At 37.0% G+C, this 21,857-nt stretch overlaps 1 pseudogene; it reads right to left on the minus strand.

Moving 5' to 3' along the window:
• The window catches only part of LOC147911643 (toll-like receptor 8), a 78,493-nt pseudogene extending 59,903 nt beyond the window's left edge, over positions 1 to 18,590 (minus strand).
• Between the last annotated feature and the right edge of the window lie 3,267 nt (positions 18,591 to 21,857).

A 21,857-nucleotide genomic window follows, 5' to 3' on the forward strand; every position in this document is an offset into this window, starting at 1 on the left:
AACAGCCCATAATTAGACTAAACCTGGCTGACTCAATCAGTAAAGCCTAAGTTTAAAAAAAACTTTTGTTTTAAATATACGCTGCTAGAAAGACTCTTTTGCCCCAAATCTAATTCACGGCTTCCTTGTCTAAGGCAAATTTATCTTAAAAGTCTTCCCAAACATATAGCAACAATAAGAAAAAGATTAAGCATGTAACCTTAACTTGTTCCATCTTGTAGTGACACAATTATTTATAAATTACTGAGTTTTCCATTGTACCTGATTCATCGCTGAAACTTTTAAAATAAAAGCTATTAGATCTCTATTTGTGTCCGTGTATGTATATGTATGTATGTTATAGATATGATATTTTTCTACTTACAGATGGTATAGCAAAATTCATTTCTGTAGAGCTCTGTTTAATTAACTTAAAGTAAGCGCTTACATAAGTTATTTCTAAATATAATAAAAACCAACCCAAATGTTTTTCAAGTTAACATGATATAAAATAATCTTTGTTAAATAAAAATTTACTTAAGTTTGTTGGTTTAATTAAAGTAAACATGCCTTCAGAGTTATCAACATTGGGTATAATACAAACATACAACATTAATTCCATCTGGATTATTAATCTAATAAACTCATGCTATCTCTGTCATAAAATTGGTTAGCAAAAAAATAGTAATAATAATTTAAATGGCTAACATCTTTAATGTCATAAAATTTTCTCGAATAATCTATCTATGATTGTTAAAAACAAATTATATAGATGTTAATAAAATAAAGATTTTTAGCTACAATAATCATAGTTAATGGTATATGTACTTAAAAATAACTTCCCCAATTCTTTTTGATGGCTTAAAATTTTAAAGTTTTACTAGGTATGGTTAAATAATAAAAAGTTCATTAAATATCTATATCATCTCCAGACAAAATAAAATAATAAAATATTAATTACTGTTCAGGAGCTTATCTACTTTTGGCTTCTTATTACAGAAAAACTAAAAGATAATTTTCAGTCTATTAATAAACATGTTTTGTGATTTGTTAAAAGATTACACTAAGAAAAAGTATGTTTCTAAAAATTATAAAACATGTTTATAAATTTGCGAATCTGAAGACTATAAATATAATATACAGTTCACAATTTTCCCTTCTTAGTTTTCATTAGAAATTGAGGTTTCTAAGGGTTAAAAATTCTATTTAGTATATATAATTGTAACTTCTACAATTAATAAGGGAAAAATGTCTACAGTGAAAATAACATGTAAATTTTTCATAAAAAGTATACAAATGAAAACATATTTTGTTAAAAAAATAATCATTTTGTCTCAAAATAAAACTGATTATTTCTGAATTAAAAAGAAAAGAGAGAGAGAGAAGAGAATCATACCTTGTGTGATCAATTTAATAAAAATTATTTTAAAAATAAATTTTAACATCAATAGTATATATAAAACTGGAACTTAATTTTCTTTTTATCTCTCAAAAAGAACAAAATTTTCTTGGAATATTGGTCTGCTCCTGATGAGATTATGAAAGTTTTTGCCTTATTTTTTTTGTGTGTTTTATCACAGCTACTTCCTGTGCCTCATGCCAAAAGCTGAATGAGTCTTTTCTATTAAAAGAGCTAAGGTTTTGTGGCTATGTAACCTTATTTGTCTTTAAAATCTTTTCATCAGTTTGGTTAAATAGGTAATTAAATATTGTTTCATAATGGTCTGTGATCATATTTAGTCAAGTGTTTTAAAACCTCTTTGATATTTTTGATTAACTTCCCAAAATCAAATTCTAAATGAAGTCTGATCTCTAGATAACTTTGGGATTTTTCAGAGGATCCCTGAAACATCTCAAAGGATTTGTTCTCTCTCCTTATAAAAACAGCGATATTAGACTAAAGAGACTTATTTGATGTGTTAAATTACATGGAAAGCATTATCAAATAAGAAATAACATTGTCTTTATGTTGTACATATACAATTATATGTTAGAAGAATTCCAGAAATTATGTGAAATTTCTGCAAGTCTACTATGTTCTGCTATAAAAATGTTGTCTGTCATCAAAAGTGAGCCTAACACTAATTATCAGGAAAATGGTGTAGCATTTTAGCTGATAGTCATGCAAAGGCAACAATAATAGAATCTATAATTGTTATGACATGTGCACAAACTCGGTTCTGTTTTTGGCTAAGGAAAAATTAACCCCTCATTGCCAGACTTTTGCCATCCTGATGTCCTTGTAACATGGCAAGATTCTGCTCCTGAATCAGGGAAATTAAGATGGGTAAACAATGGCTGAAGTTAAACCGTCAGGGCTATGGGAAACCCAAGATGGCCACTTTGTTCTTCCCAGTGGCCTCGAAAACTCCGTTTTTCAGTTTTCACATTATTTCACCCAATAGGAAAAACTATTTCTGTCCCCAGAGACCTCAGTACTCCTCCCTCTGGCTCCTTTGAGCACATCGAGTTGGACTTCATTCAACTGCCACTTAGTATGGGTTGTCAATATGTTCTTGTTAGTATATGTATGTTTTCTGTATGGGTTAAAGCCTTCCTTTGCCACAAGACTGATGCCCTCTCAGTGACAATAAAATTACTAGAAAATGTGTTTCCTACTTCGAGGATACCTTGCACAATTTCCAGTGATAAAGGCACCCACTTCACTGAGCAAATTATACAAGCTTTAACAAAAACCTTACAAACTTCTTGGAATTATCACTGCTCCTCTCAACTTCAATATTAAAAATTGAGAGAACTAACAGAAAAACCGTATTCAAGCAGAACAAGAATGAATTACATGGGACTGAATGAACTGATGAGGAGGATTATAATTTTTATGACTTTTTGTCTAAAATATTACTTCTTTTTAATCTTTCACTTTTCCAGATTTAAGGAAATAATTTTTCCTTTTCTCTTAAGCTGTCTGTGACTTACAGCAATTTAGTGAATTATACTTTTTAAACAAAATTAAAATATTTATCTTTTTCTCTCTACCTGATCCCTCCAGAATTTGGAAACTCTTATAAAGTGAATATTATTCTATGGCAAAATATTTATTTGCATAAGTTCAATAAGAATCCTTATAACATGACACAATTGGAAACATTGCTTTTATTATCAAAGCTTTGACTGGAATGACATATTTGAGAAAAATAGGCATAAACAGATATAACCAGATAGCTTTTTAGGAACAAAAATTGGCTTTTATGGAATAAACACCACTTGTAAATATTGGCCTGGTACTTTGTTTACAGGGTTCCCAGCAACTATACCAAGTAAGTAAGTAAGGTCACTTATCTGGCAGGTGCAAGGAACCTCAATATTTTGGGGAACTTCAAAAGATGAGAAGAATTCACCAAAATCTGTAGGTATATATCTGATAAGTCTTTGGTTTTCCTGACCTTGAGAGGCCTTTAAAATTCAGTCTAAGATTCCTTACAAACAGTTCCCATAAAGCAGGTTTAAAAGAGCCTACATGATCAATTGCTATTCTTGCTATACTTACATAAATAACTGGGTCAAATTTATTGAAATTACATTTATTTTACAAATCAGTTAGTCTTAATTTGGCTATCTTTGCTAAAAATAAGGGTGATTTTAGAAAGAAAAATATGTTTCAGTAAAAAACTATAGTACACACTTCCAAATATTAACTCCTAGTGCTGTTAAATTTCTTTAAGTTTGTTGTTTACCTAAAAACTGGACTAGATCTTAAATTCTTCTAATTTCCTCAAATATCTGGCTACAAATCTCCCAAGTAATGTTTTCAATTTTTTCCATACATTCAGAATCATTGAGAACCAAACCTGCCCTTTTCCTGAAGGCCTAGAAACTAAAGCTGGACTACTTGATATAAACTTAAGAGACATTCATCTCTGTTGCTCTGTAAGCCACTCAGAAAGATACCAGAACACCCAATGACATCATCAGAGACATTTAAATTTAAAAAAGATGCTTTGACTCTGACATCTAGGGATCTGTTTGTCTGGCTGCACCCTGAGCTCAGAAACCGGTTTATAATTTGCTCCAACCGTTAACCATTGCTCTTCTTTGATTCCATAGAAATGTCTCTTATTAAATACCTGATTGTTTGCACTGTAGATCTAACTTTGAGATCCCATCTGCATCACTGCATCCTGAAATGAGACACAAGTGTTTAACTGAACTGACCTATTTTCAAGACTAAAAGATTAATTTAATGAAATAATTGAGCAATCTACCAAGTCAAATTTTAATATGTGAAAGTTCTAGGGAAGTTTCAGAGGAGGAAACTGTTGGGGCCCAGGACAGACTGCGTCAAGATTTTCCACAACGGCATATTGACTATTTTGAGTTTAATTTCCTTAAAAAGCAAAAAGGGCTTTCTGAAATTCTGTCTGTTTCCCCTGAAAGCAGAAAATAAATCTCCCATGTGAAAGGTGCTCTCCCTGCATCCTTATCAGTAGAGCTACGGATTTCTAGCCTGAGAAGCCTGGATAAACAAACCTTGCTAATTATGTACCCAAAAGCTAAGATTTTTGTCCTGTCTTTGTGTAAAAGATATACATGCTGCCTGCTTTGTTCACTCTCTAAGCATCATGTTTATGATTATCTGGTGTGCACATAATTAAACTGGATTTTTCTCCTGTTAATCTGGTCTTGTGTAAATTTTACTATTAGTCCAGCCTTAAGAACACAAAAAGGGAAGAAGGGGGATTTTTTCCCCTACCCCCACAAGTATTATTGTCCTTATTGATTTTGATTTATCTTTCTTCTGAGTCATTATCAATTTGCCTCATTCTTTCTTCAAATCTCTTAAATTTTCCTGACATTGAGCTTTTTATCATTTTCAAATGCTCAGGGAAGATACAAACATGAATTACATGTCACCATTTAGCATGGCAATGTGTGCCTATTCCTGCTTTGAGTATTCAGGCACTAATACAAATGAAGCATACATTTCTATCTATAATTCATCCCTATCTATAATTGATATCAATTTGTACATTTACTATAATTTTATAGTAAAATACAATAAATTATCTTAGTCTAAAATTTTTTAGTGTATTTCAGCAACTATCTAACATATGGATGTAAAGTATCTCAAGGAAAGGGCAGCAGTTTTTAGTTTGAACAAACACATTACATAGATTAGTGGCAAAGCTGGTGGTAATGGAATTCATTAAATGGTGGTATTCTAGCTATTTCTGCTATCAGTTTCCCAGTTCTTGCCTCTGGAATATCCCGTGACAAAGATTATCTCCTTGACAAAACTCTAAACAGGTTCCTATTAGCCTTTTTGTGGTGAGGCCCTATTCTTGGGCCTTGTCCTCAGGAGCCTAAATTGTAGCAAGAATCCTGCTAAGTCAGTTTAGTGAGTACCTCCACCCACCATATCTGATCACCTTAGTATCTTATCAAATTCCTCATTCTCTTCATCCTCCAGGTGATGTCTAATCACCCATTATGCTTTCAGCATAAATTCTGTCAGGTCATTTTAGCAAGAAACCCCCAAACCTCTGATGTTTTCCTTCTATCAACTCTCCAGCCTATTCTTGGCAATAAATTCCCACTTGTCCTTGCTGTTTTAGGAGTTGAGCCCAGTTCTATACTGAGGTCTTTTTTCCTCTATTGCAACTGTCTGAAATAAAATCTGTTAACCACTTTAACTACTGTCTAGATTTTGTTTTCCAAAATGCAATATTACCTTCAGAGAGTGTAGCTACTAGTTTAAGTAGGTTAACAACTATTTATTTAACGAAAGCCTGGGTTATTTGTATGCACATTAAACTTGGAGAGGTACTGGACTAGATAACATCCAATCCAGACCTTAATTGGATAATTCTGTAAGCTTTCATATGGTCACAGATCAAATTATATTAAAAGAAAAAAATGAAAAAATACACCACTCATCAAGTCATGTTGCGGTGGCATCCCATATATAAAATGGAGGAATATGGGCACAGATGTTAGCTTAGAGCCAATCTTCCTCAGCAAAAACAGGAAGATTAGCAATATATGTTAGCTCAGGGACAATCTTCCTCACCAAAAAAAAAAAAAAAAAAAAAAAAAAACCCAACCCGGAATACAAATGCGAATAAGACACAGACAATGTTCTTAGCAGTTAGAACAAAAAACAAAACAAAACTAATACTATATGAAGGAAACAGTAATAGAAGCATTGACAAGATTCATACAGGTAGCCCAGAGGAAAAAATGTTTCTCTTAGGTGGGAATAAGCAGACAATCAGTGAGATGCCTGGGTAGGTGACCTCTGAGCTGTAATTTGAAAATCAATACGACTTTATTTGTTAAACAATCAGACATAGAGCATTCTAGATAAAGGAATCCATTTGATTAAAGTAAGGGACAGGAAACATCTTGGTGTGTTCAAGGAAACCGGAGAAGTTTAAGCTGGAGAAGCATGATCAAATAAGGACTTTAGAAAAATAACCAGCAAAATCTGGAAGCCCTGGCAAAGTACAAATAAATTCTTGCTGCTAACAGAGGAGCTCCTCTCCTTTCTCTTGCAAGCAGGAGATTTTCTTTTTTTTACTCCAGTGAATTATCTTGGGAACTTTAGGCCTAGAGAGGAGGGAGGAAGGAAGAGGAAAGGGATATGTCAAGGGATGAGTTTTCTTTATCTTTCCTCCTTCTTCTTCTTTACTACTACCTTCCTCTCAGAGCAGGAGGGCTGAATACCTGCTAAATATCAGACACTGTTCTAAGAGAGAAGACATAGCAATAAACAGACAAAATGATCTGCCTGTATGTGTACAGTTTAATGGGAGTGTCAGAAAATAAATAAATAAACAAATACAATATATGACACCCACATGGTAATAAATGTTACTGTAGAGGAGAAAAAAGTTTCCTCAACTCGCTTAGGGTCCCTGGCTGGGTCTGACAATTTAACTGACAAAAAAATATTAGCAAGAGAAAAACACACACATTTGTTTAATACAAGTTTTACCTGACACGGAAATCTTCATAAGGAAATGAAACCTGAAGAAATGTTAGACTTGAGTGTTTTATGCCAGTTTTAATGAAAAGGAGAGTCATGGAAAAATATGATAGGACAAAGAGTATGAGATTAGTGAAGTAAACTGGGGGGAAATTAGCAAGGCCTATTTGTTAGGATTCTTCTCCGTATCCCCTTATCTTACAGATAAAGATGCTTCTTTCTTGCCAATATAGGGAGGGCACCTCTCACATGAGTCTTATGACCTGTTTAAGGGGAGAAGTGTGGTGGGGAAGTCAGAGTGACCTTCTTGATTCTGGCATGTTCTCCAAGTCCTTCAGCTTAAAATATTCTATGTGCCAAGGTGCCATATTTTGGGTAGCATGTCCTGAATCCCATTACTAAAAAGAAAAATGAAACAGGGAAGGAGATAAACTGTGCTTTGTGGTAGTGGAAAGAGGATGTTGTGATTTTAAATGGAATAGTCAGGGACAGCCTCATTGGGAAGGTGGTATTTCAGTGAAGTGTCCCTCCTCCCATGTGGATATATGGGGAAAGAATTTCAGGGAAAAAAATAGCAAATGCAAAATCTTTGATGGGAACATGATAGCAATTTAAGGAACAGACAGGAGATCCATGTGAGGATCAGTCAGTGAATGAGGGAAAGAAGACTAGGGGACATCAGAAAAATATTCAAGGTTCAGATCACATGAGGCCTTACATGCCATAGCAAAGCCCTTGGTTTTTCTTCTGAGGGAAAAGGTAGACTCCTGAAAGGCTTGAGGAGAGGAGGGGTGCAATCTGATTTACACTTTAAATTAATCCCCTGACTTCTATGTAAAGGTTAGATGTGGTGGTTGGGGGATACACAATTAATAGATGAATTAGGAGTCTGTTACAAAAATCTGGAAGAGAGACAATGGTGGCTTGCTGAGGGTGGATGTGGTGAGAAATTATCTGATTATGAATCCGTATTTTTAGAAGGCAAAGCTAGTAGGACTTTCTGACAGGTCAGACATGGGAAGTATATTAGTTTCCTACTGCGCACTTTCAAATTGTGACAAATTCAGTGGTTTGAAACAACAGAATTTCCCTTACAGTTCTGGAGACCAAATCCTGAAATAAGTCTTATGGGGCTAAAATCAAAATATTGGCTACAAAAATCAAGGGCTGGTTACTTCTGGAGGCAGGAGAGAATCTGTTTCTTGCCTCATGCCAGAGTCCAAGTGGCACCTGGCACTCTTGGTTTGTGGCCACCTCACTTTAACCCTGCCTTTGTGGTCATATTGCCTCCTCCTCTTTCATAGTCTAATCTCCCCCTGCCTCCCTCTTAAAGAACATTTAGGATTATAGTTAGGGCCCAGCCAGCTAACCCAGTATACTCTTCCCCATCTCCTTGTCCTTAAAGTAATCATATCCACAAAGCTCTTTTTGCTATTTAAGATAACAGTCACTTGAAGGACTAAGACATGGAGACCTTTGAGGCCATTATTTAGACTACTACAGAGAGTGAGACAAGCAGAATAGTTAAGAATAACTTTAATTTTTGACTTTGGAAGTTGGAAAAAATTGCTGCTTACTGAATCACAAAGACTGTAGGAGAAATGAGTTCACTGAAATGAGTCTTTTAGTTATGAACATTGTAGCACCTTTCCAAAAGATTCTTTTTAATCTTTATATTTAAAATTGTGTGTTACATGTATACAATATAGAAATGTAACTAAAACATAAATGTACAATTTGATGACTCTTTTATAAAGCAGACGCTTGTAATACTGAACCTCTTAATCTCATGTGCCCGATGTGCAACAAGCCAAACACTGAGACATTAGTGCTTGGAGATGGAGAAAAGTCCCATTCAAAGTTGTCCAAGACATGAAGGTGGGAGAATGAGTTCACTCAAATCCACCTTCATAAGATCAGAAACTAGGGGGGTTTTATAGAGCTAAGGGACTTGGCAGGAGAAGCTTCAGAGAATCAAAGGTGTCACTCCAGATAAGCCCCTGAGCAATCTGCAGCGGCTGCTGTGGCCCAGCCATCCGATGATCACGACCTCCCTGAATCCATTCTCTTTTTCTGCAAAACAAACTCACAAATCCTCAAGACCTGAGTCACCCCTCAAGTTAAACAAGAAATCAGCAAATTGACAAGATTCATCTATGTCTGTGTTGGGAACAAGGTCAAAAGTCAATCATGTTCTTATTGAATATCTACAGTAAGCTTCAGACCTGGGTTCACTTGCGTAATCCCCATCCAGCAGCAACAAAGCCCCTCCCATCCACCTTTCCAATCACATGGCCTCCTTCCCTTTTAGTGGTAACTTGCTTTATAGTTTTACCATTGATATATACACCATTATTTAAAAGTGTTTAGTTTTGCTTGTTTTGGATCTTTATATTGAAAAAAACCTATGATACAACTTTATGTTTTGTTTCCTGCTTATTAGACAACTTTAAGAGAATTGACTGTAGAAGATTTGATTTTAGATAAATTAACCTATGATAATAATAGGAAACAAAATAACACTCAAATTTCATGATGCATCTGAGGATAGGTAACTAGTTCAAAGTCACTCAGCTTCCAAGATGGCCCCCAATGATTCTTTCCTCCTAAAATTCACTTTGGGTAGTTATCTTGCACATTTTAGCAGTGTTGGTCCATGTGACCAACAAAGGAATATGATTGAAGTGATGGTATGTGACTTCCAAGACAAGGCCATAGATGCCAATGCCTTTTCTTCCTTGTGCTCCCTGTGGGTCAGTACAAAAAGAAGTTTCCATCAGGTCCAGAGGAGATACTGTGCAGTGAAGGAACTTTATGTTTCAGGGAGCTTCATTTTCATAAGTCAGTGCAACAGTCATTTGAGGGGCCCTAGCAATTTTGTTTACAATCATGCACTTTTATAAAAGTCAAAAGTAACTGGAATTGGTTAAAATGATTCTCTGTTTCCACTCTGACTTCTCCTTTGTTATTCTTTTTCTCATTTGACTTAGTGTTAGAATCAACTTCTTAAGTGAAATTTGCTGTTATTTATTTCTCATTCTCAATAAATATACACATTTGCACCTATTTTGTATTCCTAATTTTTGTGTCCTTTTTTTTTCTCACAAAGATCTGTCAATTGTATAAGTTTCATGTCATGAAAAACTGAATCTTCTTTTGACCAGCAGATCAGATTTCCCCAGTCAGCCACTCAGGTAGAAGGCTCACTTAATGGGTCCCGTAGCTTCAGTCTGCCAAGGGTCTTAGGAGAGGCATAAGCTTTGTGTTTGGACTTTCCCTCTATCCTTTCCTGTCCTTCCATCCGCAAACTTTCCATCCCCAGTCACTTGAAGGAGATGACTGACCAATTCACGTGACATAGAAACTGAAACATCACAAGAAGTTTAAAACAGTTTATATCTCAGTAGGTGCCAGGAGAAGTGGTAAGTAGGATAGCCAGGAAGGTAACTTGGGGCTATATAGTGGAAAACTTTTGGGAATTTTGATTATATTATGAAATAAATGGTGGATTCACTCCTAGTTTTTGAGAAGAAATGATCACACACAGACAAGAAATATTTCAGTGGAACTGCTTTGATTATGCCAAATTTTTAACAGAAGTTATTGGGTATGGTAGTGTGATTGTACATTATTTTCTCTCATATTGTAATTTTCTGAACTTTCTAAATTGTAACATATTGTATTTAATTATATAACTTCTAAAAATTAAGTAATTTCAAGGTAATAGGTAGACTTATTTTATTATTTATACTGTACTTTAATCATTTTCATATTGATCAACCATATTAATAAATTAAATGACCTGATGGATTATAAAACCATCACCTGTAACAAAATGAAAACACGGTAAAATTAAATCAAAAAGTTAAGTTCTGTGAGACTGAGTTGAATTTAATGTGTGATGGATACCATACTTATTTAAAAAATTATGACTATTTTAGCTATTTTCTTCAAATAAGATTATTTACAATTGCAGCTACAAATTCAAGAAGTGTTTAGTTAAAATGTATATGCAGTATTTTAAAAAAATCGTCATTATACTTTAATCTGTTATTATTCCTGGATACATTTTTCACATTCAATTTGCTAAAAGTTATTTTTCTTTTAAAAACTTTTTCCATTACCTCGAAGATTTTCATTTCTTCTGTTTACTTGTATGGCTCTAAAATTTCACAAGAATGTATCTTAGTCTGAGTTTTTTCTTTCATTCAGTTTGTTTCATTGTTTGTTTTTATTGTGGCAAAAAATATATAACATAAAAGTTACCATTTTAACTGTCTTTAAGTGTAAAATTCAGGGGCATTAAATATTTTACAATACTGTGCAACCATCAACACAATTCATTTCCAGAACTTTCTCATCATCCCAAGTGGAAACTCAGTATCTATGAAACAATATCTGCTCCTCACTCCCCAACCCCACTCAACCCCAGGGAATCGCTATTCTACTTTCCATTTCTATGGATTTGCCTACTCTAGGTGCTTCAGATAAGTGGAATCATACAATATTTGTCCTTTTGGATTTGGTTATTGTGAATAATGCTAAATGACCATTGGCGTACATTGGTGAACATTCAAATATCTCTTTGAATCTTAGCTTTTTATTCTTTTGGATGTATAGCTATAAGTGAAATTACTGGATCATGTGGTAATTATGTTTCCATAAATTTTTTTGGTGAGGGAGATTGGCCCTGAGCTAACATCTGTTGCCAATATTTCTCTTTTTGCTTGAGGAATATATCTATGAGGTAACATCTGTGCCAATATTTTTCTATCTTGTATGTGGGATGCCGCCACAGCATGGCTTGATGAGCGGTGTGTAGGTCTGTCCCTGGGATCTGAATCTGTCAACCTGGGCCACTGAGGCAGAGCACATGAACTTAATCATTAATCCACCTGACTGGCCTTTATATGTTTCACTTTTCGATAACCAGACAAGCTATTTTCCACAATGTTTATACTATTTTGCATTTCCATCAGCATGGTACAAGGGTCTAATTTCTTCATGCCTTTGTCAATAAGTATTTTCCAGTTTTTGATAACAGCCATATTAATGGTTAAGTAGTATCTCTTGTGGTTTTGATCTGCATTTCTCTAATGACTAGTGAGGTTCAGTATCTTCTCACGTGCTTATTGGCTATTTGTATATCTTCTTTGGAAAAATGTCTATTAAAGCCCTTTGCCCATTTTTGATATAGGTTTTGTTCTTGTGGTGAATTGTAAGAGTTCTCTATATATTTTGGATATTAACACCTTATCAGATATATAATTGCAAATATTTGCTTACAATATGTGGCCATGCTATCACAGTCTTGATAGTGTTGGTTGATGCAAAAAAGTTTTAAATTTTGATGATGAAATCCAATTTATCTATTTTTTCTCTCTTTTTAACTCATGCTTTTGGTGTCATATCCAAGAAGTCATTGCCAAATCTAATGTCCTGAAGCTTTTCCTCTATATTTTCTTCTAAAAGTTTTATAGTTTTAGCTCTCAAGTTTAGGTCTTTGATTCTTTTTCAATATTTTTGTATATGTTGTGTTAAATAAAGATCTAAAATAATTTATTTATATTTGTATATCCAGTTTTCCCAGACTAGCCTTTCTCCATTGACTTGCCACCCTTGTCAAAAATCAGTTAATCAAATATGCAAAGGTTTATTTCTGAGTTTCCTATTCTATTCCATTGGTATATATGTCTGTGTTGACTCCAGTTCCACAGTTTTTGATTACTGTAACTTTGTAGTAAGTTTTGAAATCAGGCAGTATGAGTACTCTAACTTTCATCATCTTTTTCAAGATTGTACTGGCAGCAAATAGGCATAACTCCACACTATCAGCCCCCATCTCAGAAGACAACTCCTTTGACAATTTCTGCTTTTTTTCCCAGTTGTTTTCTCCAGAATTCTAACTCATGTAATTTCCACTGAAAAAAGGCATTCTCTTACTTATGTTGTCTTTTATCTTTCCTTCTCCAACTATAAGCGTTCTCGTGTTAAGTTGTATTTCCAAAATTGCCTGGAAGCACTGGCTCCAGTAGAGAAGGTCATGAATCAAGCTCTATGCTGAGAGCTGTGATCTGAGGTGTGAGTCACTGGTGCTTATGTTTGGTGTAGTTTACATTAATTAGTCTGCACTGAATTTTGCTGATCATTGAATGTTCCTTTTTGTAATTTTGCAAATACTTTACTAAACATACATTCACTCTAAAGGTAATTATGAATTTTAGGTTTGAGTTAAGGGAGAGGGAAGATCATAGCTTTGGTTTATATATTTTGACATTTATGCAAAGAAGATCTTTCCTTTTATCTATTTAATTTTGGTAATATTAGTTTTTGTTTATTTTAATCAGATCATCTAAAAGTCCACATATTACCTAGAAACCTGTCCTTCATTCCTTCTGTTCCTCTATTTGTGAAGTATTTTAATTCTTGAAAATTTTGAAGAGCATGTATGTTGACACAGTAGAATTCACCCCTATGCTCACCCATTTCAGCCCAAATTCAAAATCTAAGAGTTTTGGAAGGAAACATGATATAACCAAAAAATCTTACCAAAATATTAATTTATATTAATTATATACATTAACATATATTCTCTAGGAATTCATACTAGCTTCTTGAATTTTAAACGCTTTTCCTATTTCTAATGCTTGCAAATTATAATTTTAAAACATAATTACTGTTTATATATACATTGTGATTTCTCTTTTTTCACTTATAGAGGTGAATAATATGGTCTCCAAGTATACGGTTAGGGGAAAAAGAGATAAGATTTATTGTTTTTCTCTAACACAGTAGAATCGAAAATTTCACATCATACACTTTGAATTTCCACTATACAAAAAATAACAAAAGGGCATCATATTCTTCTATATTTCTTTTGCATATACATGTATATATATTTATGTACATGTATAGTATAAACAGAATAGATCGGATTAGTACATTTCAGCATTTCATCAGAGTGATTTTTATCTCCTATTTTATATAAAATAACAAAATATACAGAGAGAAGAAAGGAAACAGGTTCGTTGCACAAGCAAAGTAAATAAAAGTTCATGTATGACTTTGAAAAGGTAGATGATGACATGACTTTCATACTTTATTTATTTAAAAGCATCTTGAGAGAATGTGTTAGTGTGCTTATGAGACTGGCCATGGTGGTTGAATGTCATGTTGAGAGTCCAACTTTAGGATCCTCAGCGGTCTTTGCAGTGGCTGTCTCTGCAGCTTTCAAGAGACAAATGCAGTTTATGACCACTTCATCAATTCTTGCTACAATTTCCTGCCGCTGTGTTTCTGAATTCACAACTTGAACTAATTGCATGCAAATTTCTATTAGGCAACAGAGCACTTGAATGCTGAAAGTCACTGCTAAGAGCATCTCCTCTGGGCCTTTTCTCAGCCATGACCATTTCCCTACAGGCACTTCCTAACTGTCTGGACTCCATGGATAACAGTTGCTTGTACTGAGAAAGTGTAAAGTCGTATACTTCAGGGTATGACTACTCTTTTTTCTCCTTAGTTGCCCTGTCAAGGCGGGGAAGCTCATTGGCATCATTTAGGGCTGTGAGGAACCCATCAGGCATTGCATATGTGCTTTCCTTTAGGGCATTTATTTGTGCAATCTGGGCATCAAAAGCCAGGTTGCTGAAGTCCACATCATCTGGGCCACTCAGGTCTTCCGCCCAGACTTTCAGCACTAAACCTCTGGACAGCTCCCCTCCTTGCTTCTGAATCCCAACAGCAAGAGGTGGGCTGGTTGGTTCTGCCATGGCTTGAGTCATCTGCAATCGAGAGAGGCAAGAGACCCGGTGGGTGGTCTCCTCCACCACTTCATCCTCATCACCATCTTCATCCTGCACTCAGCTCAGGAAGCAGTAGCTGAAAAGACCCTGCCATCTCCAATTGCTGCTCTTCAGTTTCCACAAGGGTGATGTCCTATAAAGCTACGAGACTTTTTGAGGCACTGGGAGCCTTTTGTGAACCTTGCCTTTAAAGCTAAAGTGCATTGAGCTGTGGAGATCTTTCGGTGAACTTCTTCCCCAGGGGGGAAGTTCTGCTTGCCTTTCTAAGTTGGTCTCCTGCTCTTCTCTGATACCAGGACACTGTAAGCTGACTCTTGGTTCTCTCTTGGCATGTCTCCAAACCTAAAGATCCTGAGAGGATACTGCTCCTACATCTCAGAGCCATCTGGCTGGAGTGTATTCTGAGGCTCCCCACACTCAGATCCAGTGGTTGCCAGCTCACAGTCTCCTCATATGTCTGGTGTTCTTGGGAGAAACCATTAGGGTCTTGATTTAGAATTGGTACCTTTGATTCTGAGTGAATGTTTGATGGTAGCAGGATGGGATCAGCCACAGGACATTGAGACCAAGCTGAAGGCATGCCTCCTTGTCTCTCCATCCCAGGCTCTGTCAAAGCTACACTAGTGGTAGTAGAAAAACAGAGAGAATCATTAAGCAAGCACGTGGGTGGTCAATTTCCCTACATATCTATATGATAGCTGTCATTTCCCAAAAGTGTACCCAGGGTCACACTCCTTCTAATAGCTGTCCAGAGATCTTAACAAAATATTTCCCTTCAATAAAGGTCAAGAACTTTGGAAGCTGTTATTTCTGAGACTGCTGATTCACTTATAATTATCTAGAAATCTTAAGCATTTTTTAAGGACACAGTGGAATTTCATGAACTATCTTGCTTTCACTATTTATCTACCAAGGCCTAGGCACATTTTTAGAAAACACACATTTTCTTGTAGATTATTAAAACATATCGAAGATACTTAAGTTTCCTATCAAGACAGTTAAGCTAATTTGGATTATTACTTTCTTTAACTATGTGTCTTGATTTAATTTACACAAGTTAAATAAGATAAACTTTTTTGGTTAAATCAGGTAACTTCTTGTTTTATAGTCAGGTAGCTTTGAGACACTGGGTAAGTCACTCAATTTTTATCAGAAAATAACTTCCATATTACAGGACTTTTGTGAGAAGCAAGAGGTAACTTAAATGAAAGCTGTTGTAAACAATAAATGATTCAATAGTGTGATTTAATTAACCTATAGGTAAAGTTGCTAGTCAGATGATGAGTTACTTAGGTTACATCCATAGCTGGGTTTCCCAAGGAAAGTGAAGCCAGTAGGTTCTCAAAACATATATAATATTAAAAGGATAGGAGGGGCCGGCCCCATGGCTTAGCAGTTAAGTGCTCACGCTTCGCTGCTGGCGGCCTGGGTTTGGATCCCGGGCGCGCACTGACACACTGCTTCTCCGGCCATGCTGAGGTGGCGTCACATATACAGCAACTAGAAGGCTGTGCAACTACAACATAGAACTATCTACTGGTGCTTTGAGAGAAAAATAAATAAATAAATAAAAATTAAAAATAAAAAAGGATAGGAATGGAAATTGGCCATTATAAGATCTTATGTACATCTATCAACCTATAGGGAAAAGACACTATTGATCCTATAATTTGAAATATAAAAGTTTGAAAGTATAAAAAGCAGGCTGGCCCCATGGGATAGTGGCTTCAGCAGCTGGGGTTTGCAGGTTAGGATTCTGGGTGTGCACCAATGCACTGCTTGTCAAGCCGTGCTGTGGCAGCGTCCCATATAAAATAGAGGAAGATGGGCATGGATGTTAGCCTAGGGCCAATATTCCTAAGGAAAAAGAGGATGATTGGTAGTGGATGTTATCTCAGGGCTAATCTTCATCAAGAAAGAAAGGAAGAAAGGAAGGAAGGAAAGAAGGACAGAAGGAAGGATGGAAGAGAGAGAGAGGGAGAGAAAGAAAGAGAGAAAGAAAGAGAGAGAGAAAGAAAGAGAGAAAGAAAGAGAGAAAGAAAGAAAGAAAGAAAGAAGGAGGGAGAGAGGGAGGGAAGGAAGGAAGGAGGGAAGGGAAGAAGGAAAGAAAGAAAGAAAGGAAGAAAGGAAGGGAGAAAGAGAGAAAGAATAAAAGAACATTTGCTTTTGCCACGTGATAGCTGGCTAAATGGATCACTGAGAAGAATATATACCCACTGGGTGGTAAAATGGTAATTGGCACAGAAGATGACTGTGTTTCTACTTGCGTCTATATTTTATTATTTTGGAGAATGTAAAGGAGGTCTCTCATACCCTTTCACCCCATAAAATCTTCCTGACATTGTGGTATGCCAGACACTGTAGACTGTTCCTCTAGGAGAAGAATTACAGAGTAGAAATGAAATCTGTAAGTATTGTTGAGAGGCAAATGATCTCTCCAATCCTTGTCTGCATGATACCCTGAACTATTATTTTATCTTTCCTATTAATAACAAAATGAGAAAATTAGAAATTTGATGTCTTGAGAAGGAAATCAAACTTTTGTGACTCTAAGCAATTGTATCTTGTAACTAAAAGTCACACTGGGCACTGCTAAAAGTCTATACTTAGAATTTAGAAAAAAATGTATTGCTCCACCAAATTCTAAAAGCAAGCACAGAGCAAGATTCTAAAGCCCCAATGACATTTCCACTATTGTTGCAGATACAGAAACTTCAGTATTTATCAAAAACTTGGAGATCAATGATTGATACTTAACCTGGCCACAATTCTGCAGCCTTTTACAAAAATATAACTTGTATTTTTCTTCTGACTTTATATTTTTAGGTTTGTTGTAAACTGGGTTTATATGCCCCTGGCATTTAATGGAAAGTGCTAAATTCATCACTGCTGTACCTGGGGTTTCCTTAATCCTAGGGAGTCGATGACATCCATCTCCTAAAGTGCCAGACAGGGGTTTGGCATTAATGGCTGTGGGCAGAGTAGGCACTGTCATTCGCGGACACATCCCTTGTGTCTGTGGGTGTAATTCCTTAAAAGTGACTTCAGGGTTGGGAAGCCCAATAGCTCTCTCCTCCGAAAGAACATAATCCACACCTTTCCCTGACATCTCAGGAATCAGAGGCTTCCCCATGGAGGAGTAGAGTGGAGACTCCACAGGTGTGGCACAGGTGCTGCTGCTGCTGCCTGTGCCACAGCCTGTGTCTACTGAAGAGCCTTGAGAGCTCTGTAGAGAAAAATGGGCCTCGCTTTGTAACAACAACATCTGGTTGGCCAAGTGGTAGTCACAAAGGTGGGCCACACTCTCTTCTGCCTCAGGAAGCTTGGAAAAATGGTCACAGGTAGAGGGGTCAACATCCTCTGGGTTATCTAAGTCTTTGGCTGAAGATACACAAGTGACGTCAGTTAAGAAGTGGTCCTGTTGGCCAAGTCTTAAAACTTGACTGGCTTCTCCATTGAGAGAATCTTCATACTTCTTTTCAGCATCCCTTGTCCCAAGACTGGAAACTTTTGTAAAGGTTATCCCTGTTGCTGCTTCCAATGCACTTTTTTCAGCCACCACCACCCCCAACAGTCGCCACATACCATCTTTGGCTGTCCTTGAGAAAGGCAATTCTTTCCAGATTAAAAGTGCTTAGGTGTTGACTCTCCCTTGACAACACAGTACCAAATCTACCATTGGTGTCCTCCTCTGCCTCAGGTGTTTTGGTCCGCTGCTGTTTTTTGCCTGGTATGTTCCCATTAGGGGGTGCTTTCTCTTCCCCATCGGCCAGCTTGCTTTTCCTTTTGCTGGTGCAGGAATGTGCCACTGACCCCAGGTGCAGTTTGCTAAAGTAGTCAGTGACTGACCTGGTCTCCATGGTTTCGGGCTCCATCTCTATGTGGTCTGAGTGAAGTATCTGCTTGGAAGGCACAACTTTGGGTGAGAGGCCAGTCACCAGATGGGCAGCCAAGGCATGGGGGACTTTGAAGGCACGTCCCCAGCAGCAGTTTTGGAGGTGAGGAACTCTATCTGCTCTTCTGCAAAGGGGTGGTAGCCTTCATGAGTGGCAAAGAAGATGCGAGACAGGTTTTCTGACTGCTTCTGTGCTGTGGCCAGTTCACAACTCTCAGTCATTTCAGAAGAGTTAGTTTCATTGCCTGAGTCTGATGAAGACTCAGGACTATACGCCCGCAAGACGGCTACACCAGCATGCCGTAAAAAACAAGAAAGAATTGACAGATGCATCGTAGATACCAGAGACATGTAAGAAAATGGGACTCAATATTATTTTTAAAAAATACGAAGTTTTTCCCTTTTCAGTAAAGACTCTGAGTTTATTGCGTAGTTGTTCCAGAAACAGGGGAAAATGTGCCACATGTTTAAAAAAATAACAACAAAAGAAAACACATACACAAACAACCTACCATGGTAGTTTCAGCACATTTATGAAATGGGACATGCATGAAGTTGAGAACATCACATAACAGGACTCCAAGGGCAAAAGGCTTGAAAGGATGAAATAATATGGTTATCAGTGAATAAATGTAAAATCGTGAAAGAACCTGAATTATCTCTGGTCTGCTATTCTTCTGATGTGCACAGAGCTTCCAGAGCTTCTGGTGTGGAAAAAACAGTGTTATCCATTCTGTTCTCATAATTCCCCCCAGCACTGGTGGGCACAGCGTCAATGAGGGACACAGGGATCTCATCATTTTGCAGGCTGCTGCCTGGCTCCTTGTCCTCGAGGAAGGAAGCTGCCTGGCTCTGCGAATCCTCCTCATCTGAACTATCTCTGAAGCCAGGTGGGGGTGCGGCGATAGCCATGTTCAAGGAACGTAACAGAAAGTCATCCTCATTGTCATCCCCTTCTGGAGGGGGCAGGGATGTGAGGTCAATGATGTCATCGCTTGACCCAGAAAGGTTGAGGATAGGTGGTTGGTTCATCTCTCCCACCACGAGGTCCTCCTCACAGCTCACCTCATCCTCGTCCTCTGCGTCATCAGTGTTTTCTGCGTAACAGATGTCGTGCAAGAGGGGCTCCTCTATCCCCTCAGCGGCCTCGAAGTTCTTCACGTCACCTATGTTTGCATAAACAGAATTTGCCACATATTGGATGCTCTCTGCGTCTGGAGTGAGATCCATGCTTTTCATGTCATTGGCACTGCTGATGTAGAGATTCCTCTGCTTCTCCAGCAGTTCTGGACTCTCATCCAATAGTCTTTCATAACCAAGCGTCGGGGGATTAATACCATCATCCAAGGTGAGATCTCCAAAAATAAAGGACACTTTAGCTTCTCTTGGAGACTCCTGTGCTTTCTTTAGAGTTTCTGGTCCTGAGAGGGTCAACAGGGACCGCTGAGCTAGACTTCTGTAGTCTGCCTCACACGGAGCATCTCCAGGCTGGGTCAGCTGCTGGTTAAGTTCATCTGAATTATACGTGTTGTCTATATACCAGTGCTGTTGGTCTGTTGGACACGTGGTGCCATCTGTAATCTCAGCTGTCTTCTGTTTTGAATCTCTAATTGTTATCTGGGATTCTTGTTCCCCTTTCCCAATAAAGGTGGTCATTGGGGGCATACAGTTCCAATCTGGGCCAAAGAGGTTATGCTTTCCTTTATTTTTGGTTCCTAAAGAGAAAGAATCAAGCAAATCATATTACTGTGCTGTCTGGTTTCTGTGGGGCCTCTCTCTGTTTCTTAATTTAATGAACTGTAGCATCACTTTTCTAAATATGGTTGTTCAGCTTTTCAAATATAGTACTTATCATTTTAAGCTTCAAGTATAAGGATTTCTTGGTTAGGAGAACTGATCTTAACAAAACTGATACTGTGTAAAATATAAATGCTATTTGATAAAACATAATATCATCTGGTAGCAGGGAGCTATAGCTAATTTCATCTACCATGGGTTCTAGCAGGGAACATCTAATTTATGTCTCAAGTTGTAAATATACAACACTCCTTTTAAATCCTTAAAAGCAACATTTCAATAGGTTGTGAAACCAAAAACTTCACTGTCCTTTTCTTTGTTGAGGAAAATGCTGGACTTTTTCCTCACTGAGTTAAGAGACAGTCAAGAATCCTCGTGTTTCTGTCATTTTTAGGAAATTAAAGTAAATATTGTACGGGCTGGCCCAGTGGTGTGGTGGTTGAGTTCACATGCTCCGCTTCGGCAGCTCAGGATTCACAAATTCGGATCCTGGGCATGGATCTACACCAATCATCAAGCCGTGCTGTGGCGGTGACCCACGTACAAAAAGTAGAGGAAGATGTGCACAGATGTTAGCTCACAGACAGTCTTCTTCAGGCAAAAAGAGGAAGATTGGCAACAGATGTTAGCGCAGGGACAATCTTCTTCATGAAAATAAATAAATAGATAAATAAACAAACGTAATTTCAACATGAAAAATCTCTATTTTCAGGGTTTCTATATTCTAATAGGTTTATAAATGCTATAATGTGTAAATTTCAGGATGTCTGTATGCACAGAAATATATATTTATAAATATTATTCATAAAGTGATAATGGTAACTTCTCTCTGCTATACCTAAGCATAGCTAATAATTGGACAAATTTCAACTATTGTTTGTATCATCGAGACTCCTGAAGATTTGTTGGATGTGTTTTTTCTTTTTAAATTGCAAAAATCTATTTTAAATATTGTTGCTTTGTTTGTTTTCAAAAGATAATTCTTTTTTTTTGTGAGGAGATCAGCCCTGTGCTAACATCTGCCAATCCTCCTCTTTTTTTTGCTGAGGAAGATTGGCCCTGGGCTAACATGCATGCCCATCTTCCTCCACTTTATACGGGATGCCGCCAAAGCATGGCTTGCCAAGCAGTGCGTCTGTGTGCACCCAGGATCCGAACTGGCGAACCCCGGGCTGCTGGAGTGAAGCACTCAGGCTTAACTGCTTGTGCCACTGGGCTGGCCCCCCTCAAAAGAGAATTCTGATGTAGAGATTTTGCTCTGATATTTAACAAGACAGGGCACTCATTACGCCAATACTGCTTTTTAGATTACAGAAGCAACATTTTGAGAAAAAGTTAAGTAATCACTGTAGCAAGTTTTAGATCCATACTGTTATTTCATTTGTTCCCCCAAAATGTCTGCTGGCACAAGTTTGGAGAATTTTGATATCAGATG

The sequence above is a fragment of the Ceratotherium simum genome, chromosome Y, assembly GCF_057802395.1.
Source record: "Ceratotherium simum simum isolate JZ-2026a chromosome Y, ASM5780239v1, whole genome shotgun sequence".
NCBI lineage: Eukaryota > Metazoa > Chordata > Mammalia > Perissodactyla > Rhinocerotidae > Ceratotherium > Ceratotherium simum.